The 16003-nt window shown below is 39.5% G+C and overlaps 1 protein-coding gene across 1 annotated transcript in view; it reads left to right on the top strand.

Annotated features, from left to right (window-relative positions):
* Positions 1-396: 396 nt before the first annotated feature.
* The window catches only part of csrp2 (cysteine and glycine-rich protein 2), a 50343-nt gene continuing 34736 nt past the window's right edge, over positions 397-16003 (top strand). The window contains exon 1 of the mRNA XM_039761885.1: positions 397-497. The gene's annotated coding sequence lies outside the window, so the exon portion shown is untranslated. The remainder of the gene's footprint in view (positions 498-16003) is intronic.

Genomic DNA, 16003 nt, shown 5'->3' on the forward strand with positions numbered 1-16003 from the left:
AACGATTCGATTGCTTTGGGAATTCTCTTGTTTTTCTCACTATATTACATAAGCACAGCATATCAACACGTGAAAACAACGGCCTTAGTAATTCGACTGCGTCGATACCTAAGGCTCGGTGCTTAATTATATTGATCAAATACTTTAACTCGTGTTGACTTTCATCCTAAATAGGGCCTTCCTCTTCTCAAGATTTTACTTACACTATTTGAAAATTCTGCACAACATCGCACACTATTCTGCAGTAGCCCGTGTCAGAACCACGGTGGGCGGGCACTCCTCCAATATTCTTACAGGTGATTAGTGAATAAAAATGATTGACAGACGAACAGCTCGCGTCTAAATTCAGTTTATCCTACCGGCGTGCATGCTATAAATTTAGAACCACGCCCAGAACGCACACACTCCCTATACAATCTAGGAGAAGTTAGTCTGCAGCTGTATTAATACAGCCGCAATTTTCTTTGGTGCTGTTCTGCTGTGGAAGAAGATATTCTGTGAGTGTTTTTTGTATTCTTTGTATTTTTATTTTTAAAATGTGCATCACTTTTATCTCGAAACCGCGACTTTTGGTGCCCGCCTTCATATTCGTGAATTTGTATATAGCAATGCTTGTTTGCATCAACTTTATTGCATTACGTCGAGGTTTCTAGTCTTCTGTGCACATTCGAAAATGGCAAACATTGAATTAATATGCGTAGTCGTTTTAAAGGTGTACACAGTTACGCAGGGAGCTTCCGTTTCCCCTTCCTTGCTGCCCTTTTTGATTTCCCGGGCTTGCAGGTGACGCCGCAGCGTAAGTACCAAAACAGAGCGACATTTCGGCTTGCCAAGGTTATTCAGCCTAATTGAGATCACAGCGGACATGAAGCGTATATGAACCGTGGGGTCCCGGGGGGCCGCAGCGGCTTATTATTTCGTTAAGTAGAAGTTAATTCTTCATGATAATTAAGAGGGTTGCATTTGCTATCTTTTGAAAGTTTACTAAAGGCAGGTTGAGTTTGCAGAGTAGTATCTACAGAATACGATTTAGCCCTGTCATAATGCAGAATTTTGCACTGATTTTCTTGAACCGCTTACCATGAAAAGCTAGTAATGCAAAAATAGACAGCTGTTCTGATTTTGAATCCTTGTGCTCATTCCCCATAGTTTGTCATTTGGGATAAAATGTTTTGAGATTAATTAAAATGTGAGGTGCGGCGTCACAGGTGAATGGGACTGAGTCTCAATCTCTGCCATGTTTGTGTTGTATTTAGCTTTTCTGCCCGTTTTTTACCAGTGCTTCAATCGGGTATTTTTGTAAACTGCCTCAAAACCTTAAAAAAAATAATTATCATAATGATGACTCCGGAGTTGGAGCCAGTCTTTTTAGGGACTTTCAGCTGGTGAGTGAAAGTTCAGTAACAGGGTGGATGAATCCATGAACTGTGAGAACAGGTCTATTTTCAAAATTTTACTTCGTCTGATTTTTTTTTTTTCTTTTTTCATAATTCATAGATCATTGTACACCTTGGTAAAGAGTGCCATTCTGGTAGCTGGTAAATGTTCTCAATCCTAGGAGCAAGTGTTTGATTCTAATGCCAGTTGTAAATACGTTTTTAAGTATGATCTTTCTTTGTTTCTAACCTTCCTACAACCAGACATAAGTCTAATCACACTTTTACACTGTTGGTATAAAATGCACAGATTTGAAAGGAGTGATTAAATATAGAAAAACTAGCAAAATATGTAAAATATGCATTAACAAATGAAATGAAATATACAACAAAATCTTGAAATATAAGAGTTTACTTTACTTTATGCATGTATTAGATTGCTAATAGCCCTATAGTAAGCACAATATTTTCCTAATTCATCCTCCATCTGCTGTAGGGCTTGCACAATTCTCCTTCAGCCCTGTATGTTTCATTTTTTCCACAGGTTGCCATTTCTTTGGTTCTGTATTGTACTATTTCCTCTCAACTAGTAATGTTTGTCACAGTTTTTAATACCTGTTTATTTGTATCAATAAACATTTTTAACATAAAAGCCATTTTACTATGGTGTACCAGACTTGAAACAAGCCACAGGGAGTGTGTGGGATGGAATGATTTGGGATGAGATGGTGACTTAGTCATGGTAGTTCCCTCTCAAACAATTAAACACCAACAAACTTCCTGAAAAGTGTGTGTGTTTTTTTTTTTTTTTTGTTTGTTTTTTTAATAGAGAGACTGGGCCTGTGCTAACCTCCTTATGACATTGTTTGTCATCCAGTGGGTTGCTGTTGTTGGGTGTTCAGGTGAGTCGTGAGTTGGTCATCTAAGTGATTGCCAGCCATGCACAATTTTTTTTTCTCCATTTGTAACTGGATGTTTTTTCGAACAGGGCCTCTCCCTCTCACCTACATTCAAGCTTATCTCACCAAGAGGACCCTCCTGCTTTTATTATTGTGCTCATCCAAATTTGACCTGCCTCCACCCCCTGACCTGCTCTAACATTCGTGCTCATTTACTAAGAGAAACCCCACTCTTACATTCAGGCTCATTTCATCAATGAAGAGTCTCTCTTGCATTCACACTCATCCCTGCCCTTGTAGATTGTCTAACTTGTAAAGATATAAAACTGGGTTGCGAGATAGTAAAGGTCGAGAAACACTGCTTTTTAGTACATTACTTTGCCTTAAGTGAGCTATCCTTCTATGGTCTTTAAGGGCTCAGGTGTGCAGGATGCCCAAGGGTTGTAAGGGAAATCCAGGAAGGCAGACAAAGCCTTCTGAAGTCTTTAGTTTTTTTTAATCTTAGATTAGGGAGGAGAGTCGGGGCAGAGGCTCATTAGCAGGAGGAAGAAAAGTCTGGAATGAGAGGGATGTGACCTAAGAGGGAAAGTACTTTATTATGGTGCTTAAAGGAGAGGTTTGGTATTTTTTTAAGTCAACTGTATTTCCTTACAGTCATGATAAATATAAATAAATTTGCCTCTTAAAATTGTGTTCTAAAGTGAAGCATCCAACTTAATAAAAGGACAAGTGCCCGTGCATCCATCTGGTTGCTGTGTCTCTTGAATGTTGTATCAAATGGTATGTAACAGAGACTTGCTGTAGCAACCTGACTGACACACTGCATGTTCAGCCTATCTTAGATGGGTAGCACAACTTTTTTTATTTTTATTTTTAAAAAGTTATCTGTTCTTGCACATTACAATAAGTCTTAAGGTATCCTGGTCCAAATATGAAAAAATGCTTAAATACATCCATTTTTTTAAGGCAATAGTGTGATCTGATAGTTGTCTGTATTTTAAGATTGCATGAATATTGTAAAACTGCGTGCCTGTGTCTTGAGAATGAAATTTAAAAAAAAAACTAAACAAATGTTTGAGATTCGGCCATTGTAAAAGTAAACCCTCTCTTCATCTCATCTTTGGGAAATTCTTGTCTTTCACGATAGCCTTTCACCCCCAAGCAGTGTGGTTTCTTCTAACTTGTGATGTGAAAGCTGCACACACTAATTTCATTTTAAGAATCTACTACTTTCAGGTATTTTTTTCAGGACTTAGACAAATAAGCCATCATTTTAAATCTGCAATATTTCCAGTACCTTTTAGCATTACTACTGAACCATGTTTATATGAGTCAGAATATACAGATGAGATCCAATAGATCAAAGATGAAAGAACAAAAGGAAGAGAAGAACTGGTGAGTCTAAGAGCAAAATCTAGAACTAGAAAGTATGGCGATGGTACAGAAAATTTGTGATGTGAACTTCTGGCCACTCGGAGTGCCTCTGTTGCAGTATAGTAGGATGTACTGCTTCCATCGGTGGAAAACCTTGACTTGTCGGGACATGAGCCCACTTTGTCATGTGAGGCTGCAATATGTGTTATTGATGAATACTAATTTTTCGGCTATTGTCAAGTTCTGCAGACCTTTTTCCACTTTGCAAAATTAAACTGGAAGAAATTATGAAAACCTGAAATTCGAGATTGGCATCTTTCATTAATGTTAGTGTGCTTTTTGATCTTATTGTTTTTTTATTTTTTTTTGCATTTTGTATGTTGTATATAATATAACACACACAGTGCATTTGTAGTCTGAATCACAATCTAATTGTGTGGGTGGTTACGCTTGTGCTTGTGTGTGTACGCCTGATGAGCCCAGAATTAGGGCGAAACATGTGTCGCATACTCTTTGCATTATTTGACAGTAAAAACTATTATATAATTTTTTTTTTTCTCATTGTCCTCCTTTCCTTCAGCTGTAAGTACTTGTTCACGGGGAAATGGACCTGCAATTCTGTAGTGCTCATTTTCAGTTGGTCTTCCGTTTAAGTCCTTGTTTCCAAGCTAAGCTTTATGGTAACCAGAATACCTTAAAGTTCTGGCTTGTAAAGAAGTCAATGAAAACTGGAATTGTTTTGTAAATTTATGTTCACATGAAAATGCATATTTTCAAACAGTTTTCTTAAAATACAAAGTTGGTCTTAGTAGTTTGACATGTGTATTGATTTTGCATTTATTAAGTTCCTTATTTATACGTAAACTTCCGCCATGACAAAATGAGCAAACAGGAAATATATTCTTACCTCAAGGAAAATAGCACCAAGAGTCAGTAATATCATTTTTCTAGTTTCCTATTATCACAAGGATGTCTTATAAATGTGAAGGCACATTTTCCTAAATCAAAACCTTTGTTTAAAAATGAATGTATATTGTAAATGTAATCCCTTTTTAATGTTTGGACTTGCGTTATCTTAAGCACTATTATAATGTGCAAAACAAAAGTATTTTTAAAATTTATATTAAAAAAATGCTTTACTTTAGAACACAATTATATGTGGCAAATGAATGTATACCATGACTGTAAGGGAATAACGTTGACGGAAAAATACTGAACTTTTAAGCCAAGTGAGCAAAAGATACAGTACATGGTGATTCAGTCTGGTAAGGGAAAGGCCAAATGGATCAACCTGGTTTCCTCTTCTGCTTTATAAATTTATGTAAATAGGAAGATGTATAAATGGCTGAGTATGCAGTTTGTGTGTGTGTGTGTATTCAAGATATGTATAGTTTTTTTTTATACTATATTTTATATTTATACTATTTTTTTTTTTTTCCAGAATTTAAAATAGTACATTTTAAAGGGCAATTTACTGAATGGAGTGGAACTAAACAAATCATGCCTAAACTTTTTGTAATTTTCTCTCTCTAGCTATGTAACACGGTGCATTTTGAAAAGCTGCTGCCTGTTTACATAATCTTTCCTGTGAATTGTCTGAGATCTAATTGTAGCTTCCTTTTCGTCCGGATAAACCCAGCTTTGTGTCATGAATGGGAAAACGAGTAACATTTCTTTATTCTGTAGTACTGCTGTTAAGGAAATCTGAATCGTCAATGATCTTTCAGAAATCCTTTTCAGTATAGCGGAAACAAGTGTCAGTTTTGAAATACAAACAACTTGAAATTCTTTTGCTTTTTCTGCATTACAGGTTTTTTGCCATTATATTACATAACACAAAATTAAATAGCTGCTATTATGCTTATGTAATAAAGGATCTGCAAATAGTTGAAGAGCAGTCAGTACAGTACTCATTATTTAAAATGTTTTTTATGATTGAAAACCTTTTGTTCACACCAATACTACCAAATCTACTAAATAAAACACATATTTGGACCTTACAGATTTCTGTCCAAAAAACTGGATTTTACAGTACAGAACCAAAACCTTTTATGATTCACAACCCTAGAGTTGCTTGTGTTTAGTTCACTAGTCTGTTGGCTATCATTGTACCAAGTGTGATGAATATCCCAGAGCATTGCAAAGTTTGTTGTTTGGTAGTGACCCCCTTTTTTTTATAATATATATAAAGGTATTTAGTCCCTTGCACGACAACAGTCTTTGAAAACAAGTGTTGTGGTTATATACACAATATGTCACTCTAAGGCAACAACTAAACAATTTGTAACTAATTACTTATACTGTAGTTACATTCTTAACCAAATCTTCACTTTTAAAATTTGATGTCAATCCTTGAAACAATCTGTATTTACTAGCAGACACATGAACGTTACTTTTTGTACAGTCGATTGATTTTTTTTATTGACCATAAAGCTTTAGCGTGAGTTTATTTTTAGTTCTCTTACAGGATTTTTTTCCTGCAGTTCACTTCTGGAATAAATGAAGTACATACGTTTTTCTCCCCGCTTCTTCTGATGGGTTATGTAGTGGGAACAATGCCTTTGCTGGCAGCCTTTTGCACAGGAAACGCCCTTTGTCCATGGCTGAAAAGACTGCTCAACTCCCACAGTGTGCTCATGACCCATCGACACAAGCATTGTGATTCAGTGACATTGAAGGGGATCCTCATGTGAAACTTCTAAGAGGTGTTGGTACAGTGTAAGAGTTCTTAATATGCTTAAAAAAAACAACTTTACAGTTACTCCAAGTTGATATTGAAAGAGCATTGCTCAGAAGATTAACATGTGGAGAACAAACATCCAGGTATGGTAACTGAATGACATTTGCACTGTAAAAATGCACTCCATGAAACTTCAGAGTTCACATTCTAGGTGTTTTACTTTTTCCCTGTTCATTCTTCTCTTGAAGTTGCTCGTTTCCTCCTGCAGCAGCTAGGAGAAGGTGGCTCTCCAAGACTGAGTTACATACGCCTATTTATTTAAAAAAAAAACAAAAAAAAAACAAAGGGCTATAAAAGATACCAGTTTATTGTGACAATTCTGTACTGCCCCTCACTGCACTTGCACCTTTTGGTTCATGGCTGATTCTGGAAATTTTAAATGGGAATTTTAAGCATGAATGAGTTTTCTACATCTTTTGGTAGAGACAGTTAACCATGCTTTATGTATTTAAAGTGGATTCTTGCATGATTTCCACATGGGTTTCTTCCTGTCTTTAGTTGATATTGCATTTGTGTGTTTGGGCTGATTTCAGGTTAATGTCTTTTTCAGAGCTAAAAAAATGGAAAATTCTTGAATGGCCAGGCCAAGCCGGTCACCAGATTTAAACCCCATTGCTCATGCCTTCTATATGCTGAAGGGAAAACTTAAGGGCACAAGCCACTAAAACAAATAGGAGCTGAAGATGGCTGAATTAGAGGTTTGGCAGAAGATCCTCAGCACCTGGTGATGTCTATGAATCACAGACTTCAAGCAATTATTGCATGCAAGGAATATACAACAAAGTACTAAATATGAATGCTTTAATACTTCTGCCATTAATAATAGTAATAATACTAATTTTATTTTTATAGTTCCTTTCCCATGCTCAATGGTGCTTGCCATTGCTAAGTACCAAACGTTATGATGCCCTGAAATGAGAGGGACCAATGTAGAAAGTGTCATTTCTACATTGTGTGACCAAAATATATGTGAATACCCTTAAAGTCTGCAATGTGCACTTAAAATCAAACCATTCAGATGTGGGTAAATTTAACTGTGAAGCAGAAGAGTAAATCAAGAAAACCATGTCTTTGTCCCAAGCATTATGGAGTACACTGGATGTCTACTGTCCACTGCTGTGCTGATGCAGATTTGGTACCTGTCCTCCGTGTGATACGTTTTTAAAATTGTCACCATCACACAGATCATCACGCATGTCACAGCCAGATTTTTTTTTTTGTATTTTTTTATTTTCCTGTTGCTTGTGCATTAGAGGGTAGAATGTCAGTGCCTGAACTCTATAATTGACACCACCCATTGTATTATTGTAGGCTACTGCAGTGCAAGGCTTAGTGACTTCCACATTTCCCAGAAATTCTTCTGTGCACTTACAGCTTTTCTTGTTCCTTTTTGTTTAAAGTTGATTTGAACACTGCTGTTAAAACCACACTTGCTTTTTGTATCATTTTTTGGTGTGCACTTCCTTTTATCATAAACCCTTATGTTGCTTAGGAGCATTAAAGATCTAAAGGTTTAAAAGCCATTGTATTTTTGCCTGAAGAGCTTGCCATTTTCAATTTTTGTTTTTAAATCCATTTTTACATCCTCATCTTTTGGCTGCTCCCGTTGGGGGTTGCCACAGCAGATAATCTTGTTCCATATCTTCCTGTCCTCTACATCCTTGCTCTGTCACACCCATCACCTTCATGTTCTCTCTCAGCACACCCATAAATCTTTTCTTGGGCATTCCTCTTGCCTGTCAGCTCTGTCCTTAACATCCTTTTCCCAATATACCCAGAATCTCTCCTCTGCACATGTCCAAACCAACCTTGCCTCTCTGACTTTGTCTCCCAACCGTAAAACCTGAGCCGACCCTCTAATACACTCATTTCTAATCCTGTCCATGCTCGTCACAAACAATGCAAATCTTAGCACCTTTTAATTTCTGCCATCTTGTCTCTTGCTTTCTGGTAAGTGCCACCATCTCTAACCCATATAACAAAGCTGGTCTCACTACCATCCTGTATATCTTCCCTTTCAGTCTTGCTGATAACAGTCTGTCACAAATTACTCCTGACACACTGCTCTACCTATTCCAGCCTGCCTGCACTTTTTTTTTTTTTTCCACCTTTCTTCCACAATCTCCTTGTTGATCCCAAATATTTAAACTCCTCCACCTTCACCAACTCTACTCCATGCATCCTTATTCCACTAACCTCCCTCTCATTCTCACACATGTGTTCTGTCTTGTTCCTACTCGCCTTCATTCCTGTCCTCTCTAGAGCATATCTCCACCTCTCCAGGGTCTCCTCAACTTGCTCCCTGCTCTCACTACACATCACAATGTCATCAGCAAACTTCCAAGGAGACTCGTGTCTAATCTCATCTGTCAACCTGTCCATCACCATTGCGAATAAGAGGGCTCTGAGCCAATCCCTGATGTAATCACACCTTCACTTCCAATGCATCAGTCTCTCTTAACGCAGACCTCGCCACTGTCACACTTCCCTCGTACGTATCCTATACAACTCTTACTTCTCTGCCACTCCCGACTTCCTCATACAATACCACAACTCCTCTCGAAGCACCCGGTCCCCTGCTTTCTCCAGGTCCACAAAGACACAATGCAACTCCTTCTGGCCTTCCCTTTACTTCTCCATCAACAACCTCAGAGCAGACATCGCATCTGTGGTGCTGTTTCTTGGCATGAAAGCATACTGCTGCTCACTAATAATCACCTCCCTTCTTAAACTAGCTTCCACTACTCTTTCCCATAATTTCATGCTGTGGATCATCAGTTTTATCCCCCTGTAGTTACTACAGCTCTGCACATCCTCCTTCTTCAAAATTGGTACCAGTACACTTCTCCATTCCTCGGGCATCATCTTGCTTTCCAAATTTCATTAAGCAATCTGCTTAAAAACTCCACTGCCATCTCTCTCCTAAACACATCCATGCTTCTCAGGTATGTCATCTGGACCAACTGCCTTTCCATTCTTCGTCCTCTTCATAGCTGTCTTTACTTCCTCCTTGCTAATCCATTGCACTTCCTGATTTACTATCTTCACATCATCCAACCTTCTCTCTTTCTCTTCTTTCAACAGCCTCTCGAAGTACTATTTCCATCTTCTCAACACACCCTCCTCATTTGTATGTTTCCATCTTTATCCATTATGACCCTAACCTGCTGCACATCTTTTCCAGCTCGATCTCTCTGTCTAGCCAATCTCATAAAACTCATAACACAGCTTTTCTTTAGCCTATGCCACCTCTCCTTTCACCTTGCGCCTTATCTCCTTGTACTCTTGTCTACTTTCTGCATCTCTCTGACTATCCCACTTCTTCGTCATCTTCCTCTGTATACTCTCCTGTACTACCCCATTCCACTAGATTTTCTTTTCCACCTTCCTCTGTCTAGATGTCATTCCAAGCACCCTTCTAGCTGTCACCCTTACTACTTCTGCTGTAGTTGCCCAGCTGGCTGGTAAGTCTTCATTGTCACCCAGTGCCTGTCGTACCTACTCCCTAAACTTAAACGTGCAGTCTTCCTTTTTCAACTTCCACCATTTGATCCTTGGCTCTGCCCTCACTCTCCTCTTCTTGATCTCAGTCATCCTACATGCCACCATTCTGTGCTGTCTAACTACACTTTCCCCTGCTACCATTTTGTAGTCTTTAATCTCCTACAGATTGACTCTTCTGCATATTATATAACCTACCTATGTGCATCTTCCTCCACTCTTGAACGTCACCCCATGTTCTTCCCTCTTCTTAAAATACATATTCACCACAGCCATGCCCATCCTTTTTGCAAAATCTACTATCGTCTGACCTTCATTCCTGTCTTTGACGCCATACCTACCTATCACCTCCTTGTCTCCTCTGTTCCCTTCACCAACATGTCCATTGAAATTCTCATCCAATCACAACTTTCTATCCCTTGTACACTGTCCATCACTTCATCCATCGCACACCCATCTTGCTGGGCATATGCATTAACAACATTCATCATCATACCTTCAATTTCCAACTTCATAATCATTACTCTGTCTGACACTCTTGACATACTGTTCCTTCAGAATAACCCCTGCCTCATTTCTCCTCCCATCCACACCATGATAGAACTATTCAAATCCACCTGGCCTTACTCCCCTTCCTTTTAGTCTTTTGCGTGCACAATATATCAACCTTGCTTGTCTCCATCATATGGGCTAACTCCCCTTACCAATCATAATACCAACATTCAAAGTTCTTACCCTCATTTCCACTCTGTTTACCTTCCTCCTCTCCTCTTTCATCTGGACACGTCTCTCCCCTCCTATTCTCCTCCTTCGGCCAACAGTAGTCCAATTTCCTCCAGTACCCTGTTGGCTAACAGTACAGGTGGTGGTCATTGTTATCCTGGGACTTGACCAATCTGGTATGGACATCTGTATTGTTGTCCGCATGTTGATCTGGTAAAACTTTATACCGTATTCCTTTCCTGACATAATCTTCCTTCATTTGTCCGAGCTTAGGACCAGCACAAAGAAAAACACTGATTTGTGCATCCCCTGTTGCTGGATTTTTATTTATTTAATTGTTTTGCGAAAAGAGTGTGATATTCAAACTAACATCAGTTACATGTACTTGGACTGAATTTCATTTTAGGCAGAGAAATGATTTGCCCCCAGTGTAACAGAATGATGGTGGGGGCATACTAATAAAGGTGTGATTTGTAAATTTGGAGGGCATTATTTTTGTGTATATTTGAACCCAGTCACACACACTGGGGGACCCCAAATCACTAGACATGTGGAGAACAAGCAAACTTCACACTGTCTTTGATTGGTTATGGGATTTAAAGTTTAGATGCTGCATCTGTGAGGCAGGAGTGCTAACCATCTTGGTATTGGTAGTTTTAACAGTTTCATTTTATTTATCTATAACTAATATGTATAGGTAGGTAAACTACTCATGTTCCTATGTTTTAGATTGCAACATGTAAGGTATTGTTAAAAAAAAAAATAAAATAAAGTCACAACAGGTCATTTTTGAAGAGTGATCAATATCTGTCTTTGTATGGCATTCAAAACAAAAGCCAACAAACAAGTCATGCCTATTTTGACAGTTCTACAAATTCTGAATCTTGAAACACAAATTTTGTTGCATTTATTTTGCCAGGACTCTGTCAATTTTCCTTATACAGTACTTGGTTTTTAAGTTGTAAAAGCCGTGGTATGTAGTCTGTGCTTTTTTTTTTTTTTTTTTCCTCTCTCTCGGGAACGGTTTTCTTCAATAATAATAATAATAAAAATAATACATTTTTATTTGGAGCGCCTTTCAAAAAACTCAAGGTCACTGTAGAATCGGGTTAAAAAAATAACATTCAATAACTAGAAAATTTAAAAACTCAAACATCAGATAAAACACCAATAACAGTTACAGTGAATAAGCAATTTTGAACAGATGAGTTTTGAGATTAGCCTGAAATTGGTGAAGGGTAGTCATGTTCCTAAGGTAAGCCGGTAATGAGTTCCATAGGGAAGGTGCCGATCTGCTAAATGCTCGGTATCCCATCATGGCAAGACGTGCTGGTGGATTATTTAAGTTGATGGAAGAAGAGGATCTGAGCATGCAAGAGGGTTTAGTGACTTGTAGGAGCTGTGAGAGATATATGGGGGCAAGATTATGAATGGCCTTATATGTAAGGACTAAAATTTTGTAGTTGACCCTGAACTTTATTGGCAGCCAATGAAGCTGCTGAATAACGGGTGTGATGTGATCAGAGTAGGGAGTTTTGGTGATTATACGAGCGGCCGAATTTTGAACGAGTTGAAGTTTATGTAGTAACTTTTGGGGCAGACCAAAGAGAAGTGAGTTGCAATAGTCCAGACGGGAGGTGACCAAACTGTTGACTAAAATGGCAGTATAGTGATTTGACAGAAATGGACGCAGGCGATTAATGTTTCGCAGGTGGAAGTAAGCTGCTCGAGTAACAGAACTGATGTGAGACTGGAAAGACAACGTGCTGTCTAGAATTACACCAAGGCTTTTTATCTGATCTGTTCAGGTAACATATGTTGTCTATTAATACTGAGATCTTTGATGCCTTCGCTATTGCAGATTTCGTGCCCATAAGAAGCACCTCAGTTTTATTGGAGTTCAACTGCAAGAAGTTAGAGAACCAGGATTAATCTCAGCAAGACAATCAGTAAGTGAGGCTGGTGGAAGCGATGCAGATGGTGAAGTTGAGATATATAACTGGGTGTCGTCTGCGTAACAATGAAAGTTAATCTTTCATTTACGAAAAATGACACCCAAAGGGAGCAGATAAATGTTAAACAGCAGGGGGCCCAAGGACAGAACCTTGAGGAACTCCAGATACTACAGGAGTGGGAGTGGAGGTACATGTGTCCAGCTGAATGAATTGAGTTCTGTCTGTAAGATATGACTTAAACCAGGTTAACGGAATGTGAGAAATACCTAGTGCAGATAACCTTTTTAGTAGGGTGAAATGACAGACAGTGTCAAATGCAGCACTGAGGTCAAGAAGAACAAGGATTGTGATTAGGCCTGAGTCTGCAGCCACTAAGAGATCATTAGTGATCTTAATTAGTGCCGTCTCAGTGCTGTGAAAATGTCGGAAGCCTGACTGGAATGGTTCGTATAAACTGTAGCAGATAAATGCTGATGTAGTTGAGAAGCCACAGTTTTTTCAAGAACCTTTGAGATAAAAGGAAGATTAGAAATTGGTCGGAAATTATTGAAGTCAGTAGGGTCAGCCCCAGGTTTTTTCAGTAAGGGGTGAATCGCTACGGTTTTCATAGACTGGTGAACAATTCCGGTGGAAAGTGACGAGTGAATAATTGAAACAATGAGAGGAGCTAGCGAGGGAAGGCAGGCTTTAACCAGAGCAGTGGGAATTGGATCCAGGTGACAGGTCGAAGGCTTAGAGCTATTGATGAGATCCATGATTTCTGAGGTGGAGGGAAGCTCAAACATGAAAAATGAATGAGGAGGAAAATCATCAGTGGTGGAGTCATTAGCAGCTTAGCCTAAATTATAATGTATTGCCTGGATTTTATCATTAAAAAAATGTCATTAAGGTGTTGCAGAATTTGTTAGAAAGGCAGTGTAAGGAAAGAGAGTCTGGGGGAATTGTTAGCGATCTGAGCAGGGAAAAGTGTTCCAGAGTTCCCCTTGTTGGAAGCAATTAGGGCAGTAAAATAGGCAGCTTTAGCATGCCGTATGCTGTCCTATAGTGATGCATATGTCTAGAATATATTTCTTTATGAACATTAAGACCTGTCTCGTACAGCCGTTCTAATTGCCGACCTTTAGATTTTAAAATGCGCAAAGTTGGTGTAAACCATGGGGCAGTGTGTGTAAATGAAACTGATCAGGTTTTGAGTGGGGCTACCGAATTCAAAATGTCAAGAAGTCCTTAGTTATAAAAGGTAACTAAGTCTGGTGGAGAAATGGTTTGTAATGATTCCACAAGTGTATCAATACCTAATTGAAAATTGTCCATGTTGATATTTTTAAGATTCCTAAAAGTTATTACACGAAGAGGTTTGATGGTGTAGACAGTAAGTCATATTGAATGTAAGGAGAAAATGATCTGAAGAGGGAAATTCTTCTGCAGTACAGTCATTCGGAGTGAGTCCAGTACAGCAAATTAAATCCAAGATATGTCCTTTGGAATGTGTCGGGGAATACATAAACTGCTGAAAGTCAAAGTTATCAAGTCAAGAGAAAATCTCTGGTCGCCAAGGACTTACTGTTATCCAAATGAATGTTAAAATCACCCATTATTATTATGTTCGAAGATAACGAGGACAGATAAGCTAAAAAAGCAGAAAAGTCATTCAGAAACTTTGTTGAATTTAGGGGGACGGTAAATAGTTGCAACAATGGTGGGAATAGAGTCAGGTAGTTGACAGACAAGAGACTCAAATGAACCATAGGAAGAAACTGTCGGCGGCGTAACTCGCATTGTCTCGCGGTAGAATATCGCGAGACCTCCTCCACGACCAGAGTTGCGAGGTTGCGCCATGTAAACAAACCTGGGAGGTGTTGCTTCGTTGAGCAAAGTCCTGGGGTTGCTGCCATGTCTCATTTAGAGAGGATGTCGATGTTACGATCCGTGAGAAGATCCTGAATGAGATGGGTCTTTCCTGTGAGGGAACAGATGTTGAGATGAGCAAAGTTGATGGTATCCTCGCTGAGATGAGCAGGAGCGCTAGCCACCGTAGCTAGGCTGGCTAACACACTCTGCCAGATGGCCTCCGCAGTGGACGAGAAGTGGACCAGTAAGAGGTTATTGGAGCTCGAGTATCCTGTTGAAAATTCCGGCGGGAGCCTCTGTGGATATATCTCCGTCGTGGCTGAAAAAAGATGTCTGGGAAGGTTAACGGGACGTCCATAGGAGATCCAGTCATCCTTGGACGAAGTCGAAGAAGATCCGCCGCCGAAAATTGACACAGGCTTGAAACCGGCTGAATCATCGTTGACAGGAGGCAAAGGGCTAGTACAAGACAGGTAAGAGCCCTGCATATCCAGTTTCCTTGCACTGATCCTGCCATCGTTAGGAGTTGTTGACCATACCCAGCGAATCCCGATAAGGTTTCAAATCGAGTTCAATTTGGTTAAAAGTTTACTTGAGTTCACAGAGAGTCCACAAGAGTTATGAGTTATGAGTTCAAAAAATGCTTATGAGAAGTTAATTTAAAAGGTATTTAAGAATTTAATCTCTAAAAAAGATCTTTGTGCCTTCATGATTTTTATTTACTTGGTATTTGTGTAAACAAACATTGCTCTTGCAGAGGTTAAATTTTTTGAAATTTACAGGGAAACCTAAAGGTTAAGAAGCAGGTTGATATTCATATTTGAGGTTTTTTCAAATGTTTATGGTAGTTTTATAAAATTTTAAAGATAACATTATCATCCACTCTTTCAAATACAGCACGGGGGGTGGGGGATGGTTTTTGGTTTTTGATTTCGCTGCTTGCGCAGTTGATGTCCCATGGATGGCTCCCAACGGCAAGCAGTGACCCATGGTCCATAGTCACCAGGGCCATAGCTATCGCTCGTGTGCAGGACAATGATTCGCTGCCTGCCCACTACGCCACTGCAGCAACTGCTCCTGACTGGATGCAGGCTGGATGGAGTGGAGGGGGGCGTTTCACTCCCCGACCAGCGCACATGGCTGCTGATGCTGCAAGCACTGATCCAGTTGTGGCTGAACGGAAGCCAGTGAGGGTGAACGGGGCGGCAGGGGTAGCATTGTAGTGTGCCTCGGATGGCAGCCTGTGGATTTGGGGTTGGGCGATTCACTACCCGCCTTTGGCTACACCGTGTTCATTCTCGGTGGGCGAATGCTGCTGGTAGCATACTGTAGTGGAGGTGACTATGTGGTGGGCGAGTGATGAACCCCCCCCTCACTGCCCCAACTCATTCTCAATAGCAAGCCTGCTTGTAATGTTACACACATAGCAGGAAGTTGTCTCTTGTCAGTACATCAGATGTGTTGTGCTGGTGATATAGTAAAGAGAAAACCCACCATTGAAAATAAAGCAGAAATAATGAAGGTCAGAGAGGGGTGAAACGGCATCATTCATTGGCAGAGCAATTGGTTACAATAAATTAAAAT

This window comes from Polypterus senegalus, chromosome 8, assembly GCF_016835505.1.
Source record: "Polypterus senegalus isolate Bchr_013 chromosome 8, ASM1683550v1, whole genome shotgun sequence".
In the NCBI taxonomy this organism is placed as follows: Eukaryota; Metazoa; Chordata; class Cladistia; order Polypteriformes; family Polypteridae; genus Polypterus; species Polypterus senegalus.